General features: G+C 42.8%; 1 protein-coding gene across 1 annotated transcript in view; it reads left to right on the top strand.

Moving 5' to 3' along the window:
• The first annotated feature begins 2,626 nt into the window (after positions 1-2,626).
• Positions 2,627-22,989, top strand: part of fut8b (fucosyltransferase 8b (alpha (1,6) fucosyltransferase)) — a 95,233-nt gene continuing 74,870 nt past the window's right edge. The window contains exon 1 of the mRNA XM_085382266.1: positions 2,627-2,822. The gene's annotated coding sequence lies outside the window, so the exon portion shown is untranslated. The remainder of the gene's footprint in view (positions 2,823-22,989) is intronic.

Here is a 22,989-nt window from a genome sequence, read left to right as displayed (position 1 = left end):
TTTCTCTACAATACTAAAAAGTTGCCTTTGCACCACATGATGGCGCTGTGGCATCAGCTTTATGACTCAGACCACTCAAGCAAATTTGTAGGTGGGGGTTGTATTTGTGCTTTAACCCGTTCGACTGCCACTACGTGACGGTTTACGGGCAAGACTGGGCTTGCTCCTGGAGGAGAGAGACCTCTCAGAGGCACGACAGATATTTTTCAAAGATGGATGGAAAAGCAGCAACAAAATAAAAAGCCTCTGGGCATTAAGAATTTGATTTCCTGGCTTATTTCTCAAGTGAAACTGAAACCAGTGGGTAGAAAAACATCTGTGTAGTAGTTCATAGAGAATAGTACAGATGGAATACGTCTTTAAGGGGCATCCATACACTTCCTTTTTCTTTTTTTTCAGCTATTGCTTGGCACTATTTCAAGCCAAGCGAGGTTAATTTAGAGAGATACAGCAAAGGCGTACTTACATTTATGACAGACAGTATGTTTTTTTGTTGCATCAGCTCCAAGTTGATGATCCTCTGTGCATAACGTTAGCAAGCTGCAATTAAAAATGAATATACTGTGACCATGACTGTGAATTAATAAATAAATAGGTCTTGGCACGGACAGCTGAGGGTGATCATGCACAACCTTCGCAGGAGTGGTTTACAGCCGGGTGACTGATGACTTGTGCAGAAGCAGAGTCCACTCAAGAATGCTGTTACCGAATGTAAAATGAATGAGCTTTGCAACAACATCACAGAGCTGCATTACATAAAAATCCTGTGCATGACACTTTGCTACACCTTTACTGTTGTAGGCCCCCAAAAACAACAGATGTTCTGACTGCTCAGTGGCCATCTAACCTTAAGAAGCGTTTTATTTATGAAATTTAGGTCATAGCCACGTAGCAAATTACATACATCCAGTTTCCTAACCAGAGTCAAGGTGGGAATATTTTAGCTGTTGCGGAATAAGAGACAGGGTACAACCTATACAAGTCACCACTCCATCACGGGGCTCTAACACAGAGAAATAACCAATTTAGAATCAACTATTATCCTAACAGTCTTATCTCTGGACTGTGGGAGGAAGCTCAGGTACCCAGAGAGAGCACATGTGGGCACAGGTCAGTGGTTTCAAACTCAGGTCTCTTTTGCTGTGAGGTGACAGTCCTAATCACTTTATAAAAACGTCTTTGGGTTTATTAATATCTCACAATCTTTTGTATTTAAGGTCAACACACACACACACACACGTTGTGGCTAAAACTTCGTAAATGTTTTTTTAAAGCATTACCCAGACTGTAAAATACTTTAGAGGCAAGTCCTTGCCTGTGTATTGTGCAGTTCTTCGAGTTTTCATTTTGGTAGATGGATGTAAAATATTAATAACACAATTTGGAAAATCTGCGTCAGCGAACTACCGTAAAAACATGACTCACTCTAATGTGAATTCCTGTCATCCCTTTACCTGGTGGAAAAATGTGGGGTAGTTTCCTTCTTCTGTCTACACATACTCCCAACTGCATTTACTGTGTAAAGCAAGACAGAAATGTTGGATATTAAAGCTATTTGTCTTATCGCTCAGTTTAGACATACGGTTATTATGAGGGCAGAGAATATGCCAAGAGTAATGCAAGAGGCTGTAACAGATAAGTGATGGCGAGTGAGAGCTGATGACCTAATACTGTGCACAGTGTCTCTATTCTGCACTGTACCAGTCACAAGGTCGAGTACCACGCTTACGGGGGAGTCGTGCCCTCCATTGGCCGGTGACACCGGGTCTGTCAGTCTGTGAGCTCCCATGCAATTCACCAATCCAACGCGGGTGTGCGCACTGCCGCTTTCAAGTCAACGATTCCCATCAGAGTCTGCATCACTGAGAACGACGCGCAATCAGGAAATTAGACCTACGCGCCTTCAAAATAAATGAAACAATATGGTTTGCAAATGAACTTCGCACTGGCACAGAGCAGTAAAGTGCTTCTGTATCACCGCCGGATATACTATAAAAAGAGGAAACACAATTCAAAATAAGGAAGAAACAAGACAAAATGAGGTTCTTCTGTACCCAGCAGGTTGATTCTGTTCATCTGGACGTAGCGTTTTCAATGGGAGAAACGTTTCGTCACTCATCCAGGTGACTTCTTCTGTCTTAGATCATTTACTTACCTGGATGGTTGAGCATGCGTCAAGACATCAAGACAAGGTTCTTCTGTTTCACAATAAAACGAAATAACTCGGATTAACTAACCTGAGAAAATCAGCAACCGTAGGGGTATTTGAGATGTCTTAGTCCTTTCCAAAACAGAAATAATAAATAACTTTTCTTTTGTTTTATTTGCCAGGCCAGACAATACACTGAACACAGGTTAAAACAACACAGTTGAACACACTGTGGTGTTTGGAAATGTGCAATGAATTTGCATCTGTTTACATGTTTGTTTTATGATGTATTTGTTGTATTTTTAAGTAAAAATACATAATAAGAATAAATAATATATTTAGTTCCAACCCTAAAGTATATATAACTCCAGCTCCACTTTAAGCTACTGCACCTGAAGCGCGCGCATTCTTTACTTTGAAATTATCTCACCGGATGTGGAGTCTCATCCCCCTCCCCATTCTCCGATCTCTGTTGACACCGGCCATTCAGCAGATCCCCACAGAGCAGCCTCGACTGCCGGATTCACAGACCCCAGCTCCCCTCAGTTCCTGTTTCCGCCGCAGCCGTCCTACTCAGTTTTGTGGAGCAACACGTCTCGGCTGTCTGCTGCTTCAGGACCCAGCCTCCGCAGCTCGGGTCGGGTGCCTCTGGAAGCCGGCGTATCAAGTCAAGGTAGGTAGCGGATCACGCTGCTCGCATGGCGGAAATGTTGAAGCAGCAGAGGCAGTGCTCAGCCCGTTACATCCCGGCCTGTTGACTGCGTCGCTGGTTAGATCAAACAGCGGTCACGGTAGGAAGCGATTTCAGGTCCCGTTACATCCGCGCTTTTTACTCTCCATCAGGGGGTCTCTCTTGTTGACACCTGGCTGCTTTACATACCCACAAACTGCCTTGCGACCCCCCCCCGGTTTATTTTTTTGTTTTGTTTTTTTTTTTACCGCTCGTTCGCGTTGAGAAGAGCAAGTGCTCGGAACAAATTGGTTTACAGTGTGACCGCGTCAGGACCCGGGTAGTTAGTGTGAAAGCGCCTTTTAAGACCCAATAATCACCTGAATGAACGTGCAGCGGGTTAATTTTTGACATCAACAGTGCTAGAAATGTGTAGCCTATATGCTAGCCGCTTTTCTATGTGTCGTTAAATAAGGATGCAATGCTTTTGACCTCCAGTCTCGCGCACACAACGTGTTAATAAAGACACATGACACCGGCGTGTGTGTTTGACAAGTGTCTGCCTCCCTTCCTTTGCTGTGTTGTATTTATGCGTGGCGGCCAGACAAAGCAACTGCCTGTGTGTAAGCCTCAGTGCACAACTGCTAGTATCTGGAATCGCTTTGTATCACCAGAGCCAGGCGTGCGTTTGTTTTCGATATCTGGAGGTATGGGTAGTGTTTGCTGAGGCCTCTGATATGGGGTTTTTGAGAAATAAAAACTGCTCAGTTAAGTTCATGCTGCATCGCGTCAGGTAGGTCAGAGGGGGTGAGCCCTGCTCCCCATCTCCACTCGCACGCGTGCACGTTCCGATAAAGCTGGCGATGCTGTGCACGGCATCGCCCACACGCACGGAGGAAGTATGTGTTTTGTGTGTGGTGTAGTTCCACTGATAAGAATCTGGACCGTCAGGGCTGGTAAGGCCTGAGGTTCAGCTCCCAGCAGGAGCACCCATTAGAAGATGTATTCCTTCATAGTGATGTGAGGACCACCAAATAGCTCGTGATAAATGTACAACTTAGGCAGCAAAAGCTCTTGGTATATGAATGGCTGTAATACTGCGATGATGTCAGAGCTCTAGCTAAAATCAAAGCATGTCAGAAAGAAGCATAGTGAAAGGCTCTTGTTTAATTGTGTTCCATAAGACAGATTATAAGTGCGGTATCTTATTTCTTTTTCATAAAAATCGATTTGTAAAGGATGGCTCTCTTTCTTTTTTTTCTTTTTTTTTGCTTGACTTTATTATTTCATATCACTTAATGTCTGGAGCAGATATTACAAGACATATCTCATCTCCATGAAGCACACAAGTGATTTTTCTTTCTTCAATGGCATATGGCCCGACTATAATTTATTAGTCTGTAATGTTGTATAGTGCCACAATCATCCCCAGAGTGTTGATCCATTTGCTGCCCATATCCCTTGTGCTCCCATTTGAATTATATTTGCTGACAAGGGAGAAATGCAACACCTATGGACAACTAATTCATCATTAATGTTATCTAATAAAGTCAGCCTTGGTAACTGGAAGCAGATTGATTGAGTTAGTAGCCCTAATCCATTCATGAATAAGTAAACAGCTGTATATATTGCTGGGACAGCAGTCTATGCCACGGCAGGGGAGCTCGGTCTTGGATTCCAGTGGCAGCCACTGTGCTGCTTCAGATAGACGCGTGGTTATATTTGAGTTGCTTTAAACTGTCAGGGGGCAATTATTTTACATAAAAGCAACTGTGACTCACGCTTTGGCAACAATTTGCTTTGATCTGGGCTTTGCCATTTGAGGAATGAATGGGCATAGCCATGGGTGGACCCATTTATACCAGCCAAGTATTAATAATTTCATTAGAGTAGTTCATTCGCGGGTGTCTTATTTGGGTGAAGCGCTTAGATCAAGCAGTAGTGATAACGCTCACATGCAGTTACCCTGAAAATTTACTTGGCATGTTTGAACTTTTTTTTTGTAAAATGCCACCCCTGATTGTGTTCCTTCTGTTTGTTGGGTTTATTAGAATAGACACATATTACATTTGCAGCTATGTAGCTGCTGGCACGCATGATACTGCATCTATAATGCAGGAGAATGTGCTTTCCAGAGAAGTACACTTCAGCTGATCCATTCCCCCCCCATTCCCCTTTTGTTTCCCTGCCTCTGTCTCTGCCCTTTGCGCTTCCACCTTCAGTGCCTCATGCCGCTGTCTGTCTTCATTTTTTTTGACTAATGACTTCATTAAACATATTACTGTTGCTCTGGCAAAGAGGTTGGATGCGGGGCGATGAGCAAAAATGGGCGGCGACTCATTTAATAGGTGTATTTAACGTGTGCACGTTTGTCACGTGGCGAGCACCGTTCCTCTGTTTGGCTTAGCGCAGCGAGTCCCTGCCAAGTGGTGTTTTTATTTAAAATAGGATTTGTTTTTCATTTCAATTCTTTCTGCAGCACCAGCCTGTCACCTGCACAGCAAGCGCCTCTGTTTGCATGAAAAGCCATTCTAATTTCAAGCATCACAGTGTTTTGGCTTAGTGTACAGTTTGTGTGTGTATAATGCTTGATGTTGGCTTCGGGGTGCTGTGTATACATCCCCTTTCTCCCCCTGTTGTCCCAGATATATCCTTTTTTTTTTCTTTTTCCCCTCTCTAAAAACGTCAGACGGATGAGAAGGCTGAATTGTGCTGTGGAGGAAACAAACAGCACATTTTGAAGACATGCTCCCAGTTTTGGGGCTTAATGCTATAAACACAAAGAACAACTGAAGTGAAGAGGCTATGCAAGACATGGCAGTGCTTGTAGGGAGATGCAGTAACAATGTTACCAAAAGAGGCTCATCCGCAAGCATTGATTTGTTGGTATTGTTAATCTCTGTGCTGGGTATTCGAATTCCAGACAATGTACTGTAAATAGAGCAGAGGCCATTGAAAAGACGCTTTTGTTGTCCCTGCTTTTGGGAAGAAAAAGGCGGAAATGATTATGTATGGAAACATGGACACATACCCATTTTTGAGCCGTATTATCAGGAGCTCGGTCTGTAAAGATAGAAGAGATAAAGAATAGCTGGTTCATGAATGCGGTTCAGTGAGCAATTGCTGTATGACCAGTGCTGGCATTTGGCTGGCATTTTTCATATTAGAGGGGTTGTTTGGGGTTTGTTTTATCTCTCTTTTGCCCTCTAGGATTTGAAAACGTCCTTATGGAGATGAGAAAATAATCACTAACATATTAAGATGTTAATGAGTTTGTTGGGACTGTGTTTTGTGGGTTTGGCTAGGATCTGTAGAAGAAACGAGCTGAGCAGCATTCAGGTATTGTACTTTTTGTGCACCTGCAGAATGCAGCATTTCTAAAGGGCAAAATCGGTAGGAAAAAGACCTTTCTGCATCACTCTTCTCCTGCTGTCATCCTGCTGGAGGGCCATTATTATCCGTATTGTAAGACAGAGTGACTGTCTAATGATTGCATGAGCCAATCACAAGGCGAGTATAGGGCAGGTTTCCATGGTGAAAAGCGGGCTGGCCCGTGAGGTTGCTGAAGCTCAGCTTGAGTAGGCTAGCCTGATCCAGGCTGATAGCATTCTCCGCCAGCAGAAGAAGAAAAAGGGCCCTGGAAGGCCTGCCCTGCTGTCTGCCTGTCTAAATGTCTTGTTGTTTGTCTTCCCATCTTTACTCGCTTGAATATCTAAGGACAGGATAGAAGAAGAAGTTTGGAATAGGAATTCAGTCAGACAGGCGCAATAGGAGCTTGAGCCGATAGCCATGTGCCATCAGATTTGATTTGTGTAGGGAGTGGAGATGGATCACATGTCTTTGCTACATCTATCTCGGGTGGGGTTGGAGGATGTTAGAACATGCACTGGGGTTGAGGGATAGCTCTGAGTGTACCCTGTTCCTGTTACTTTTGTTGTGACCAGTCAGACATTCGGACCAGGGCTCCCCCTAGAAGAGTATGCTGCCCCCTCTCTGTTTGGCCCTGCAGGGAGGCTGCCCAGCCTGCAGTTCACCCGCATCACTGAGAATGTGTACTTGTGCGTGCACACTCCCTTGTGTAGGCTTGCTTTTGCTTTTTCTTGGGGAGTTATTGCTGCAGCAGTCTGAGGTGGGAAGTGGGTCTTACGACATTTCTTCTCGGCTCATTGGAGCCATCCATAAATAGGCATGTACCCATCCACTTGCAGCTTTTAAATTTCCTCCTTCCCCTGTTTCTTCTGCTTTTCAGAAGGAGGCACTTAAGTCCCCCTTGCTGCACACTCTCCCACGTGCCTTTGCATTAATTTATGTCTTTCTATGTAATATATGTATGTATTCTAGTTTTGTATCTTTGTGTAAGCATCACACGAAGACAAGTAGAATGCAAGCGGTGCCTTTTCTGCTTGTGGAACTGAATTCATATGGGTATGAGACACAGTGGGAATTTTTAGCTCATCACAAGTTGCTCAGGGATTCACTGTGGGACACAGACAGCTGAAACCACCCATCTACCCACAAAACCCCTGATGCTCAGTGCCCATGGCCCATCAAACAGCCTTGTTAACCCCTCTGAGTCCACAGCTCAGGCCAGGATCAGCACAGGCATGGAGGGCTGGAGGGATTCAGAGATGCTAAAAATTCTTTGCCATCTGACAAGTTTACTGTGCTGTGTTGTTTTTATGGACCCTACACTGTCTAAGTTAAAACAAGATCTAAAATTAACAGACTCTAAGGAATGTTTTGAGCACAGGAGATTCCAGAAAGTACAAGTCGTCACTAGTGTCATCCAAGGCTGAACGGGACAGATATTTTGGAGTAAAGAAGAGGCAGATGGGTATGGATGGAAAATTAGGAGGGAAGAGAGTCTCAGTAACTGGGGCAGCTGTGTAGCTTGAAGCACAAATGCTCAGATTGCCCACCTCACCCCTGCTTTAAAAAAAACAAACAGAGTCAGAGAGCCAGATGCTGGACATTAGGATCACAGTGACAATAATTCGCATTCATTCGAACACAGAATGCACAGGCCCTCCACAACACACACACACACACGCGCGCGCACACACACACACACAGGGTAGAAAAGAACACGACTATGAGCTCATCTGACAGAATGGGTGCATTTCCCACACTTGGGTAAAAAGGTTGTGTGACAGGCGTGCACGGGGGTTGTGGATATTATTCTGTTTTCAGCATCAAACGAAAATTCCCAGCAGCACACAAGGACTGCTGAATGTCCTCCATTTAGCCAGTGGTATCCAATGGTACTAGCCAGTATTGGATGGCCTGCATGTGACCTCTATGCAGGTCCGGAGAGGGTTCAACCCCAGGCTCCTGTGAAAGTGGGACCTGGACTGTGATGAAAGGCGTGCATTATCGTTCTCCCAGGCAGGGGGCCTATTTGTGTCACTGTTGCCAGTTCTGCTTCCTGAAGGGTTTATTTGCCTTGATGGGGAGAGTGTTTGGGGATTTTTGCAGTCGCACTATTGATCCTTAAGGGAGAGATTCATCTCTGTAACCTCCATTGAGAGGTCAGAATGCAGGGTCAGCCACACTGTGTGGCCATTGTAGCTTGAAGAGATGCCGTGTTTAGCACCAAGCCCCCCAATGTGTGTGCCAAGTTCACAAGAGGTGGTTAATGTGAATCTGTCCATCTCTATATTTGTCACAGAGTTCACTATGAGTGTGTGTGACATTTGCTGCGTGTGTTACTGATGGTTGTCGGTGTAGGGCGGCGGCTGAGAGGATTGAGTGGGATCGTAGAGGATTGGCCTGATTGGATTTCCGTTGTAGGAGGCTTGTCACCTGGCACAGCATGGCGCTCTGGAAGACAGCAGGGTAGCAATCAGACAGCAGTCACACTGTGAATATACAGCAAAATTTGCATTCAGGCATTGCGGACCCAAGCATTCACCGTAAAAAAGAAAATATTAGATTGCACTTTCTCTGTACCGTAAATGATGACTCACAGATTTATTTATTTATTTTAACCAGCTTCAAGAGACCTGCATACAATGCAGTTAAAAGATATTTGGTGTTTTCTGAGTAATATTGGTTAGTTTAGAGCTGATTGTAATTTTTAGGTAGTATTCAGTACACCAAGTATGCACTCGGTATGTTAAAGTTAAATTGAAAAGGCTAAAACGATGGGGCATTTCTATATTACGATCGTTAGTCTGTATTTTTCAAACTAGTGATGATATAGTCATCCCATACTGACGAACCGATACACCAAAAAAGATCCTAAAAGCTCAGATATGCCCACTCTGTTTCCCTCCTAAATATGAACTGTCTGTTTCCCTAAGCTGAATAAAACAGCTTGCTCCATTGAGCTTGTCGAGCCTTTTTACTGGGGGTTGTTGAAAAGCACTCTGGGAAATATAGGAAATCGCTAACTGAAGTAGAATTAGATGTGGAAAGCTGAAGGAAAGTGGGCACAACAAAATAGTAATTATAAAAATCACAGAATAACTCCTGGAATGCATTGTTCATCACATATTGATGGTTTTCAGTGCTGTGAGAGCATCTTATAAAATATATTTTTTTGTTGTTTTCTCAAAGCTCTCTTTTAGTGCTTTCCTTTAGTGGATTTAATTGAAGACACCAGCCAAAAGTCAGATGGCATTTTTCTTTTTTTAAACAAAGAAGGACTTGAATCTTAACTAGAGAACAGCAAAAGGTGCGTTCATCTGTAATCATTAACATACTTTAACCAATTAAGTCCTTAAACCTAACATATTAAGGTCTGTCTAACAGATTCAAATTGAAGTGGATATAAGCAGCCGTCTCCTAGTTCAGTTTCTATGTATAAAGCCCATCTTGGAAGCGTCTTTCTGCTTTTACGTTCAAACGAGCGGCATTGTTGTTTCCTTGGATTTAAACTTGTACAAAGTGCAAATTTTATTAAAATTTTAAACACAGCTAGATTGAATTTGTTGGAATTCAAACACTGTCTGCTCATCCTCCACAACTATGTATCTGGTAGATAACATCACATCAACAAACACAGCCCAGATCGGTGTGCTGTCCGTTTTTTTTCTCTTTAATTTTGTCTGTCTGCTACTCTCATAAATCTGATCTTTGGAAGGACTGCAAGATGTCAGCAAATTATCCTAAAGCACTGCAGTCCTGGTGTTCCTCAAAGACAGTAACTCAGTATTGATTGTGGTGGACAGAAGTTTTTTTTGGGTTAATTTTCCAGATAAAGAGAAATGTTTGCTCATTCCGCAAACTGGGGTCTCTCAGAAGAGATTACAGCGTGTTCCTCACGATGATTATACCTGTGCAGCGTGCTCGCCCAAAGACAAAAGAGAGCAACACTGCAAAATGGGGACAACAGCGCGTTTGACGCATACTGCAGTTGCGATGCATTTGCAGAATGGATTCAAGGTTTTATTAGTTAGCTTAATAGATGTAACTTGAAACATTTCCAGGAACTTTTGCTTTTGGTATATAGTTGAAATGTGTCTCATGGGACCTCCTTGATGTCCAGTCTCATGCTGGTTAATGGTATTTCTGGGTATTAAGGAGTACTGTGTGCCAGAGAAGTCTCACTTCCAATCTTTCATTTATTGATTGAGTTATAAAATTAATTTGTAATGCTCATGTTGCAGGCTTTGCCTTAGAGCAGTGTCAGGATGAATTTCCAGTCCAAGTATAGTGCAGATGCCAGTTGTTTGTTGGTTGCAGTACAAAAAATGAGTGTGTGTGTGTTTATTCCCAAGACATCATTTACATCAAGTTGTCCATCCATCAAATAGGAGCAAATTGATTTTTTTTCTTTTTCTCAGTTCCACATCACTCTTAAAATATATAATTGGAGAAGTGAAAAAGATGTTCTTTTGCAAACGGTAACCGCAACTGTACAAATGAATCAAGCTGTACTTTTGGTACAAAGCAGTGTCTGAGGGGTTTACATGCGTCTTTTTTTTGCATGTACTGACATCTTTCCTGTAAGGTTACGCCTTCACAGTTGCTTCACAAAATAATGTTTTAGGAACAAACATCTTCCTGTGTTATTTGTTGTTGAGCGTAGTGTAGAAGTCTGCTGCAGCAGAGCGCACTTTCTTTTCTGTTACTCGGGTACAACTTGAACTAGTGGCTGCTACAGTGCAAGGTTAAGTGTTCTCTGGTGTTTCTGTAACATCAACCAGACTTCTATATATTAGCAGTTTGCTTGGAGGAAGAAACCAGCCTGAGACTAAAGGTTTTGATGTGGAGAAGTGTGTTGGAAGCTCATTTTATTTCTGATAGCCGGAAAGAAAAGAGGAACAAAGCAAACATTTTCATTTTCTCTCTCATCATGTATCTTTGTCCCAGCTTTGGTTCCTACTTGCTTTAATTTCTGATTTATTTATTTTTTTAGTTCTTGTTGGAGAGGAGGATGTTATTTCTCAAAAAAAGAAAGAAAGAAAGAAAAAACTCCCAACAAAAAAACACTGCAGCTGTAACATCTTGCTCTGTTTGTTTACCCGGGAAAGACTGTGAATCCTGCGGGACCTATTCTCCAGATCCAGCACCTGTGCTTTAGCTCTGAGTCAGGTTCATAGGCCACCTTTGCTTTCCCACATCAGCACTTTTCTTTTAAATTTTGTATCTTGCTGTCTCTGCAAGATCGTTGATGCCACTGAGTTCTCCTCTGTGTTTGTGAGAGTGGCAGCACTGGCATTCACCTATGGCAAAGCCCCTTAGTAAACCAGCATGAGACCATTTGCATCTGACATTCTTGTCATGTTGCCCTAGAGGTGTTGCATCATATAGCCTCACCTCCTACTCTTCCCATCTTTATGTGCTGTCGCTGTACCATCCCCACCACAACCCCACTGCTCCTCAGTGCCAGAGCTATCAGTGCAGTGGACTTTAAAGGGCCTGCTTGGCAGACCCATTTCTCAGTTTTAGCTGTGGTCTGGGAGAGTAATAACAACGTGCCAGTCAGATATAAGAGCCCCTAATGGGGACTCAGTGAGATGACACAGCAGTCCAAGGCCTATTATGCAGTTGGATCTGTATAGGACAGATGGGGAGAGAAGACAAAAGAGAGCAAGTGACCGACTGGATCAAAAAAGGCAAAACTTGAAACATTCCTCATAGAAACGGCAGGAAAGTGGAGCACAAGACCAAATAGACAGGATGGAGGTATTCTGAAGCAGTGGGGATGCATTCTGTTTGTCTACGTCGGTGGCCCAGAGCTAGTTTTGACGAGGATCGAGGAGACACTCGTGTGATGCCAACCACATGACCAGATTTTCAAATATGCATCTGTGAAAAAGCTGAGTGACGAGCTGCTCCAGAAACAGAAAACAGCCTCTCCCAGCCTGATTTTCTTTCTGTCTTTTTTTTAAACTTTACTTTGATCTTGTTACAACAGCAAAGAATTGAAGTTGGCACATCAACTCAGTGAGGAGCTTTTCAACACCTAGCAAGGGCTTTGCCTCCTCACTTTGATTTGTGGAGTAAATGAAGGATTTTCATAGATGAATCAAGTGTTATGGTTGTCCTCCAACTTTTGATGTTTAAATAAAACTGAAAACAGTTGCAGCCACCCGAACGGCGGATGAATGAAGAGAGCCGCAACCCCGGACGCCCTTTTATTTTTCGCCACTCCACTTGCACTGCACAGAGCGTGTACTCGAGAGTCATAGTGTTACCCTATAGCTGTGTCCTTGATTCGAGAGGTGATTTACATATCCCCTCTTGAACTACTTGTCCTAGTGAACGAGCAGGTCTTTACAGCGTGAACAGGGACAAGCCCGACGAAGGTCAAGCTGTAAAGGTCAAAGTTCATCTGTAAGCTACCCCATCAATCGAAAGCTGACCCATCCACTCGACTGAAATAACAAAAGACCTCATGCACTCTGTCTCTTGTTCCTTCATGGCAGCATCATCCGCCTTACTCACTTTTTGCTCTCCTCTGGCAATTGGCGCCCTAATTGAGGCACTCTTGAGCCATGTTTATCACCGTGGCAACGTTGCCCTGCAGATAATCATTGTCTTGTGGATTAGCATAACAACAGAGAAGAGGCTTTTGCTTTAATTCCTCTAACACTGGACCAAGCTCCTTTGTGTCGGCTCGCCTGCCAGGCTTGTCTTAACTGGGATTAGAATCATAGGCCCTCACATTGCGCTCATAGTTATTTGAACTCTCTCAGCGCCTTTGGATGTTTCTTACAGAAATGATTTTTACCTAATCATTTTTGACCATTTCAAAGTTGGGAGGAAAAATGTGAATCTCCATCATCTATTCAAGTACTCGGGTCCATTAACTAGGCTTCATCCTGCCCTGCTCTCCTAGGATGTGAGTTATTAAGATTATCTATTTATAGCAAGAGAAAGGAAAACACAACCGCTAGTAGGGCTGGGTATCGTCACTGATTTCTAGAATCGATTCAATTCCGATTCACAAGGTCCCAAATCGATTCGATCCACGATTCGATTTAATTCGATTCGATTCGATTTAAATCTGGGAAATTTTGACAGTCAGAAGTATAATTCAGATCAGAACATTTACATATTTTTGTATCTATAAAAAGGAAGCTGACACTCGCAAGACTTTATCCAAGGTGTGAGCATCACAGCAGATGCCTTTGTGTCAAAGTAGCTGAAGATAAAACACAGAAAAACATGAAGGTGATTTTCCTGGCCTGGGATTTTATAAAAATATTCTGCAGTACATCAAAAACGAAAGAAAACCATTAATTAATGAACATTACCTCTGACGTTACAGCGGTTTTATTAGACACACTGCTAAGCATTTTGCATTTTGAATAATATTAAAAAGTTTAAATTTGTTCAGTATTGAACAGCAGAAATGAGGTTTTCTTTTCGGAAGAATGTAAAAGGGAAAAAAACAGCGGCCGACAGCGCTGTAAACAACAGTAGACTTGTGCATAACAAGCAAGCGAATAATGAAGAAAGCGAAACTGTTCGAGAGAGAGAGAGGGTGGGAGGGAGAGAGGGAGAGGGAGAGAGAGAGAGAGAGAGCTGCGCATCGCAATGGAAGCAAAACAGTAAAAGAGTGAATTCATGACGATGTTTATGTGAAGCGTTTGGATCTTCTTTAGCTGCTGGTTCGGTCAATATTGTTTGGAGAGAGATCAAACTAACAGCTTTAGAATCAGCGCATAAAGGGCGTGAACACAAAGCGCGGACCCGGATCAGCGAGCTGTCGGCTTTCAGCCCCGACTGTGAGAAAGGCGACATCTAACTGATTCTGATCCGCGGGTCGTGATGTGTGTTTAAGTCTATGTGCAGAATCCCTGTACCTGCTCTCATTTACTGTTTGGTGGTTCTTGAAATTTTGTGAGATGTCACCAGAGATTCTGGCATTTCGGACAAAATAAATTTATATTAAAAAATCGATTCAGGATTTTAATGAATCGATTTTACGTTATCCAAGCCAGAATCGATTTTAATCGATGAATCGATTATAAAAACCCACCCCTAACCGCTAGCTTTGTCCAAGCAGCTTGTAGAGTATTGTTTGTCCAAAATGGATTTAATGCTGTTCTTGGGTCTTAGGTTTTGAAGATAAATCGATATGTTTTCAGATAAGATAAAGGATGAAACAATGCAGTTTATAGCTACAGTACGTGCAAAAATATTGAGCCTCCTGTCATTTTTTTTATATTTTTTTATATCCCCTGAGTTGGGCGCCTTGCTGCTGTGCTTTAGTGTTTATTAAGTTAGTGTTAAGTGGCTGAACAAAAGGGGGGGGCAACATTCTTTTGAACATGGTCACGTATATGGACTGAATTGAAAATGAGTGAAAAAACGGCCCATGTCATCCTCCTCATTAGAAGTATTAAGAAATGAGGGCCAGTGCAAGATTTTTGCACAGTACTGTATACAATTTGATATCACATTAAATAAAGTTTCCTAATCTCTTTTCTGATGTGTCAATGCTTGTAACTTTCAGGCAGCCCTGCCCCTACACTTGCTCTGCACCTCCAACTCACTCACAAATAACTCATTGCTCAAGTTGATGCTCTGTCTTCCTTTGACCCATTTTTCAAAAAAAACCAAAACTCTTATCTACCGATTGTTTCCTTAACCAATTATTCTTAAAATGCACCTCCTTCTGCTCGCTCCAGAAATAAATTGTGTGTGAAAGCACGTGGTTCAATATGCTTCAAACGAACTAGTTAATATTTGCCCTGCCAACAATTTAAAAGTGTTTAGACCTTTCAGAGGTGCGAAAAAAGTTGGTACAGAGACTAAATTTAAAACTCTTTGTACTTTTAAAATCTTTGGATACCTCACCAGAGTGTTTTTTTTGTTTTTTTGTTTTTTTTTTAAATGCCTGTCTACATGAAGGGAGCGTGCTATTCAAATGCTCAGTTTGTTTCAGAATGTTACAAAAATTGTTGGAGGCGATGGCTGTTTCAATTCCTGCTCGAGCACGCTGACAGTTTTAATCTTTGTTGGAAGTCGTAACCTAGCAGACACCAAAGTCTAACCTGCAAATGTGAAAAAATATTCAAACTAATTCAAATTACACCCATGTAACATTAAAATAACATTCAAAATGGCATGCAGAAATTCCTGGCTGGATTTGTGAGAAGTGAGTCACAGCTGGGAGAAAGTGGGCGGCTGGTGGCAAGTGTAGGGAGAGGAGGCAGGCATGTAACAGGAGCACGCTATGATGTCCTTTCCTAATCTGCCGGTGCACTGCAGAAGGGGCTCCCATGGGAGATTGGGTGTAACCACTTGTCTGTGCCTGCTGGCAGAGGGGAGCTGGGAGAGAGGTGGAGGAGTGAAGGGGAGAGGAAAGACATATGGGGGAGCGGGGGCAGCCGCTGACCTCGTAAGCGCACGAGATTAGGAAGAATAATAAAAAGAGGTCTTTGCAGTGCTTCACTAATACGCGTGGTAATTTAAAGACACTCCGAAAAGAAATGTCAGCGATGTGTGGGTGGACACATTTAATGTGTGCGTATGAGTGAGAGCGAGAGAGATGGAGAGAATGATGTACACGCAACAATCCCCATGGAGGATTCCTGTGGTAAACCATTCTCAGCGTCTCAAGCAAACAAATGGTGAGCCGTGCAAAAATAATTTCAGGCCCTCTCAAAAAGATGACCACACCATTAAAAGGAAGCTCCTTTTTACGATTAGCAGGACTCTATATGCTTTTGCCACACACACACACACACCCTTCTTTGTCCTTTTTATTTTGTGGGATGCTGGTTTCACACGTTTCCTGCGGCTGAAACGATCTAAGTGTGTTATCCCTTTGCCAAGCTTTCCCCCATTCTGATTAGCTGGTTCTTAAACCCAGGAGCCAACAGTGTTTAATTCAGTTTAACTTTCACTTGGCAAGACCATGGCAACATAACATAGCCAGTAGCTCTGCATAACATTTCTCATATTAAATCTGATGAAGTTTTGCGACCATTCTTTGACCCATTTTTTTCCTAAATAATGATTAACACTCCTGGCTCGTTGTGTTCACCTGCAACATAGAGCTGAGCAGTGGGGGAGGGCGAGTGGTATGAGGTAGGCTGCTGGAGGAGGTGACATCTGTGACCCAGAACAACAGTGGTGGATGCTGGACACATGCTCCTTCCTCAAAGGCTACTGGCATCCTTTCTGCCTCATTGGGCTCATGCCCACAAACACACACACCACATTTTTAAATACATCAGAATGAAGCCACTGTACATTCAGTTACTGTGAAGTGAAATTGATTCAACTTACCTTTAGGATATAAAGACTGTTTAAAATATTTCCCCCATACACAATCATTTTGCCCGTTACACTGTATAGATTTTCTTCTTCATTTGAGACTGTTAACCTACAGTCAACGAGCTGCCGGCAGTAACTTTGCAGAGCTGATACTAGCTCAGTTTTTCCTAAACTCAAATGGAAAACCCATCTGAGGAATGACTGCTGCTCCACTTTCTTCATTATTATAACAGCAGAGACACACACACACACACACACACACACACACACACACACACACAAAATGTACTGCACATGTGCATTCCAAATTTAGAACTTTCTCTTGCTTCAAAAAGTGAAAATCAGATGATTGATCGTGCTTGCGGAGTTATTAACCCATTATATTTACAAAGCCATTAGCTGCCTGATAATTGAACTGTTAATTAAAGAAAAGGCCTTAGTTCCCCCCTACTGAGTCCCAAACCTCCCTCGCTGAGATGAAGACTATTGCATACAGTAAAGTCCACATAAGCCACACATACACACACACACACACACACACACACACACTTGTCATTACTAATGCTGAAATCTCAGAATAAGTCAAAAGTGTTATTCTTTAATTTTCTTTTTTAAACACAGCTCTACACCTCCGTGTTGCCCTTTCCGTCTTCCAAACTCTCTAGAGGGAGTGTGTTTCTCCTCCTGGTTTCTTTTTGCATTCTGATAAAACAAACACTCCCTCTGATGTGCTTTATCTCCTCTCATCTCCTGCAGTAAAAGACTGTCTCTGTTTGTTTTATACTTCCTGCCAGCTCTTTCTTTTTACTTTTTTTTTTTTTTTTTTAAAGCCTTCTCATCTCAGGCGACACCCAGTGCTTCATCCCAGCGCACAATGGATCAAAATTGTCAGAATAACTAAATGGTGTGCTGACCTACCTCCCGACCCTTGCTGTTTATCAAATTCTGTCATATACTGTAGCTGGATACCCTCTACCCCCACCCCCTTCCATCCGCAGCCTCCCATTCTGTGAAAGGTATAGATTTGTTGCTCCACATCTCTGGCAGTGCAGTGCTCTGTTTGCTTACTGCCGTTGACATAGTGTGTGTCCAGTGCAGTCTACGCTTGGCTGCATCAGGGTAATGCTGCTGGCTAGCACAGATCCAGCAAACAAACAACATATATTATATTGGAGGCAGAGAAAGAGGACGTATATAGCCAAGGGGGCCACAGTGTGGATGTTTTGTATGCATACTAGTGTGGTTTTTTTTTTTTTTTTTTTTTTTCGTCCATGATTGTGTTAGTTTGTGCATTGACCTACTATGGTGGCTACACTGCAAGAAGCACTAGACCCAGACTGTGTCAGACTTGCTCTAACCAGGCTTAAGGCAGTGGTGTAATGGCATCAGTCAAACTTGCCAGAAGGAGAAGCAGGGGACCAGTGCACAGCGGGCAAATTTGTGTACACTCACAGCATGCAGCTTTGCATTGCTTGTTCATGTGCGGTCTAAAGCATTGGTCAACATAACTCTGGGAAACTGGAAAAAGAGAGGTTTAAATCGTCAACTGATTAAGCTGAATAAGAATTAAAATAACAGTTTTGTAAGCTTTCAGTTTAAATCTTTGAGTTTTGGAATGTAAGTCTGTCCAAATAAAAAAAGAACAAATAAACTAAAGGCTCTAAACTGGAGCTATGAGATATTTCATTGTTTAGGAACATCTTTTTCCAGCTCTACTACACTAATGGAAACAGGTCAAGTCAGGCACACAGTTAAAACACAGTTGGGTAAAAGAACAGCGGAATGAATCACTATATGAGGGGATGCTGAAAAGGTGAGGATACCCTTTTATCAAGCTAATGCCGTAAATGATACGCTTTGAAAAAGCTGACTACTGGATGCTGGAAAGACGATGAAAACGCTGGAGCTGTAAGCCTCTCTGCAAACTGGACCTATTATGTTCATAACTTTATTCCTGGGCCCTGTAAGAGTAGCTTTGCGGTTTAAAAGTACCGGTAATCCTTATTTACCTCATGCAGGGTCTTTGTGCAGCCCCTCAGTTAATCCACTTCCTGGACAAAGCTGTTTCAGCTTCCTTCCTGCTCCCATTAAGGCTGATTGGCTTTCCTTTGCAACCAGAAGATTTAAGTAATGGGTAGGTGGTGCTCCTGTACGTTCAGTCTCTGCTCATGCACATCGTATAAAGCCAAGAGTTGTAAACAAATAAATAAAGAAAAAGCATAACAGCTCCTCTTTTTATAGAGCTGCATCTTAACCTTAGAGACAACCAGTTAAATGAAGGTGTAATTAATGTTTCTAAGTCAGTCAAATAAAGGATAAATGCAAATAAGTTAATAAATAACTGCTAATGTGAAATTTGAGTAAATCTGAGATGCCCCATCAGGATTACACAGTCAGCAGTCGTTTAGTGAAGACTTGTTTGCAAAGGACTTGCTCCAGGCAGTCTTCCTGCCCGTCCACACTGAACTCCAGTGCCACCACGGAGCTTTGTTTTCTTTCTCTAGCCTTAAAATGTCTCTTTGTGTCTTTGAGAAAGCACTGAAATTAATTTTACAGTAGGTTTGCCACTGGCTTTAGAGGCAGTTAGCTCTGCCTGAGAGGGGCCACTGCCCTAGAATAAAGGTGGTGAAGGATTGTAGCTGGTTTTCTGTTCACTTCCCTTTTTCCGTAAAGCATTGATTTCATTTAATTCCGTGGCCATGAGTTTAAAAACGTTGCTTTTTTTTGGTTTGTTTGTTTCTCGCTGTGGATTTTTCTGTCTCCTGCTACATTAATATTTTCATTTCATGTCTTTCATCATATTTGTCAGCCTCTTCATAATTTTCTGTGGCATGTGAATGCAAAAGGCTCAGGTCATGTGATTAATATCAAAGGACCAGCAGTTCTGTTAAGGGATGCCCCTGTCAATATGCTCTGACACACTTACAATATCTCATTTTCTCTCCATCTGTCCCCCTGCGCTTCCTTTATTTCTCACGGCCCGTTATATAAACACGGGTTGCTGACAGATATGTAGAGTCACACAAACTCATCATGGCCTCCTGATAACTGTAACGTTGCTTGTACTCGATCCGTCTCTTTCTCTCTTTCCGCACACATGAAGGCAGACACTGGCATGAGCTCAGGTGTGGATATGAGGTGACAGTCTGCGCTCCCTGTCAGATCCTGAGCTCCCACCAACTTTCCAGATGGCCATTGGAGTCGGCTCCACGCCTTCTGCTCACATGACACTCCCCGTGTCCTTCCAGCCCCTGCTCCCTTTAGCAAAGTACAAAATTGCAAATGAAGAGAAAAATGTTTTGCACACAATCTTGTAGCAATTACAGTTTAGGGATTTCTGGCACTTACTTCCAAAGTGAATTGCAAAGTGAAATATACTGAAAAGGTCAAAGCTACAAAACACTTTGTTTCTGTTGAAAAGCTTAATTCTGAGAAAGCCACGAGCCAGAAAACCTTTAAAGTTTATATATGTAAACGAATGACTGTGGATAGGGATAATGTCATTTTGATTTGATAACTTTGATTACTGTGGCCACTATTTACTTAGGGCCATTTCCTTTGTGTGTTTAATTTTAATCCAACTGAAAACCAAATAGATAAATAAATGGGGTGGGTGTGGGTGGGGCTTGCGCCATCTGCTAGAGTTAGACCCACACTAGAGGGTGTTTTTGACCCCATCTCACAAAAGCCACTGGCAGTCCCTGTTGGCTGCAGCCTCCACCAAAGTAAAAAAAAATTGCTGCTGCTGCTGCTTACCATTAAAGATATTTCCACATGAGGAAGGATACATAAACTTTGTTATGACTCTCCATTATTTTGCTTAAGCAGTTTGGGTGAAAACACTGCTGTAAAGTAGAGAGATGTGCTGGATTCAAAACACAAGACAATACAAGAGCATCATTATGTCATTACACAACCTTGTGGTGGGGCAAGCCCAGAAACGCGTAACTTAGCCGGAGGTTTCCTGGTCAGATGGCTAAACCACTTCAACTTCAACTTGATGTTTCGTTATCCTGATTGAGCTTTTCTTCCTTTCTCGTAGGGAGAGCTTTTGGAAGAAGCTCATTTCTGCTGGTCTACAATCTAATGTGGTCATAGGTGAGGGTTGGAACGTAGATCGACCAGTAAATTAATGGCTTTGCTTTAGCTCTTAGCTATCTCATCATCACAGCAGACAGGTGTAGCATCCCTATCACCACTGATGCCTCACCAGTCATTTTGTCAGTCTCTTTTCTATTTATTTTTTATAGTTATAATTACTTAGTCTCATCTTGAATTACTTGAAACAGGTGTGGTGTCTTTTTGGCCTTTTTAGCACATGAAGTCTGGGAAAAGTCTCTGGAGAATCAAGCTGGGACGTTGTCTAAAGTTGGACATCACACTAGGGACCTGGCAGGATAAGGACCATCATGCAATTCAGCATCTGGCAGTTAGACTGGTCAAATCGAAAACTTTAGGGTTTTAAAAATTGCTTGTTTCCTGGTGTTCTGTAAACAAAAGCGTAGTAAACAACCAGCATTTCAAGCTAACTCTTCCTTTTTTCAGTCAAATTCTAGATTTGCATTTTCGCAATAAGGAAGTAAAAAAAACAAAAAACAAACAGAGATAGAGAATCATGTAAATTTGCACAGCAAAAATGGGAAGAATGACTAGCAGGTTCCTGGTGCAGAAGCTTTAGTCATGGGAAAGACCCACCAGGCACTCACTATATTTATCTTGTAGGCGAAAATGAAACAGCTTTTATAAATGGTCCAAAGATTGAATTTGCTGGATATGTCAGCAACACAAAAACAGGAAAAACTGACTTGAATTTTTTTCTTTCTTTCTTCTTTTTTTTTTTAAACACAGATCATTAAATTATTCAGTGAAAGTCTGCAGAGGATGTGCGCACTTGTTTTGCAATGCCCTGTTTCACATTCATACAGCAGCTCAGATTCACTGGGGGAGTCCTGCAGGAGAACCACATGTTTGTTTCTTACAGTATGCCACAGCTATGCCCGAGCAGGTTGGATAGTGTGTACTTTACCAGTGGGTACATGTGGGAGTGGGGGGGAGGGTCATTTAGCATCATTGGGGGAACTTCTGGTCATACTGCCATGTGTTTGACTTGTTCCTGGTCTCCATTTATCAACCTTGATTCAAGCCACGTGTTAATCCTTTAATTTGGTTCCCATCATCACACCTTTCTCTCATTATTGCTACAAGCCTCAGCTATTCAAAAGATGTATTCCCATTTGCTCTCCATGCTCAGCAGCACCCCTTTTCATTAACGTGCTTCATTCACTCAACACTGTTCTGTTAATACATTCCTCCTTTCACCCCCCAAGTGAATTCTTTTGTGCTGTGTATTATAAACTCCCAATTTTTTTTAAAAATCCCCATCATGATCATCTCTCCTGCCGCCCATTCCCCCTGTTCTTTTTCATCCCCTTTTAGTCTTCCTCGCCATGTGCTCTGTGTACCCATCCTCCCACAACCGTCTCCCCCTCTCCTTGCATTTCGCTCTCCCTCCCTGTCTCCGTCCTTACTGCAGGGTTGAATCATCCCCGTTTCTGCTTGCCTTGTCACATTTGGCCCCCGTGCGCGGCTGTCCAGGCCTCATCACACGGCGATGGCTCTAGCTGGGCTGACATCTCGCCGCAGAGCTACAGGCTTCTGATGTCCGTGGCGCTGGCGCTGACCTGTCCCTCACTGCAAAGCACTGACATCATCAAAATTGAGACACGTTTCTGCCCCGGGGTTGTTAATTGCCAAGTATGGTATGAGCATCCATGTCATTTTCAGATTAAAAGACGAAAGAGACATGAGAATTTTTATGTCTTCGTCCTTTTTTTTTTTTTCCTCCCCCTTTCTTTTTCTTTTATCAAAGACCTGCACTAACTGGCTGCAGATTTTTAGGCCTTTTCATGTAGTTCGTATCCCGCCGTCTCCTCACTTGGTATTCTTTGGTTGTTGTCGGTTAGAGGGACCACATCAGCACTATTCTCTTCAGAGCTGTCCCTCACAAGAGAGCTAACTCTTCCACGCACACTCGGCTTCAAACGACACACCTCAGATCACACGCGCGCATATGCTCACATGCACTTTGAGCAGCAGAACTTCCGCCCTTGATGTGAAAGTGCATACAAATGGCAGCAGCGGCAGACTCCTCAGTGGAAAATTGAGTCACGGTCCTTCTGCTCGCATACACTGACAGGCAAGCCAAGCAAAAAATGGAATCAAAATGTCACTATATTGGGGAGTGTGTGGGCATGAGCAATGTTTCTGCGTGATTCTGTAATAAGCACATGCAAATCAAATCAAGCCAACCCCAGGCTCATTAAATAAAACATGGGGGTAGGGACAAGTTCCTCCTCGTACTGTAACCTTGCACATTCATAATAAGTGCTCCTCCCTAATGTGAAGTGGATAGATGTTATGCAGGTTGACATCATGTGGCTGTGTGCTTCTTAACTATGTCCTGCTGTTCTGCAGGGTCCTGTAGTATGAG

Source organism: Rhamphochromis longiceps, linkage group LG15 (genome assembly GCF_057381845.1).
Source record: "Rhamphochromis longiceps isolate RC_006_pf linkage group LG15, R_longiceps_female_GT1.1, whole genome shotgun sequence".
In the NCBI taxonomy this organism is placed as follows: Eukaryota; Metazoa; Chordata; class Actinopteri; order Cichliformes; family Cichlidae; genus Rhamphochromis; species Rhamphochromis longiceps.
The sequence above is the reverse complement of the archived record's forward strand: the minus strand, read 5'-3'. Positions and strand labels throughout refer to the sequence as shown.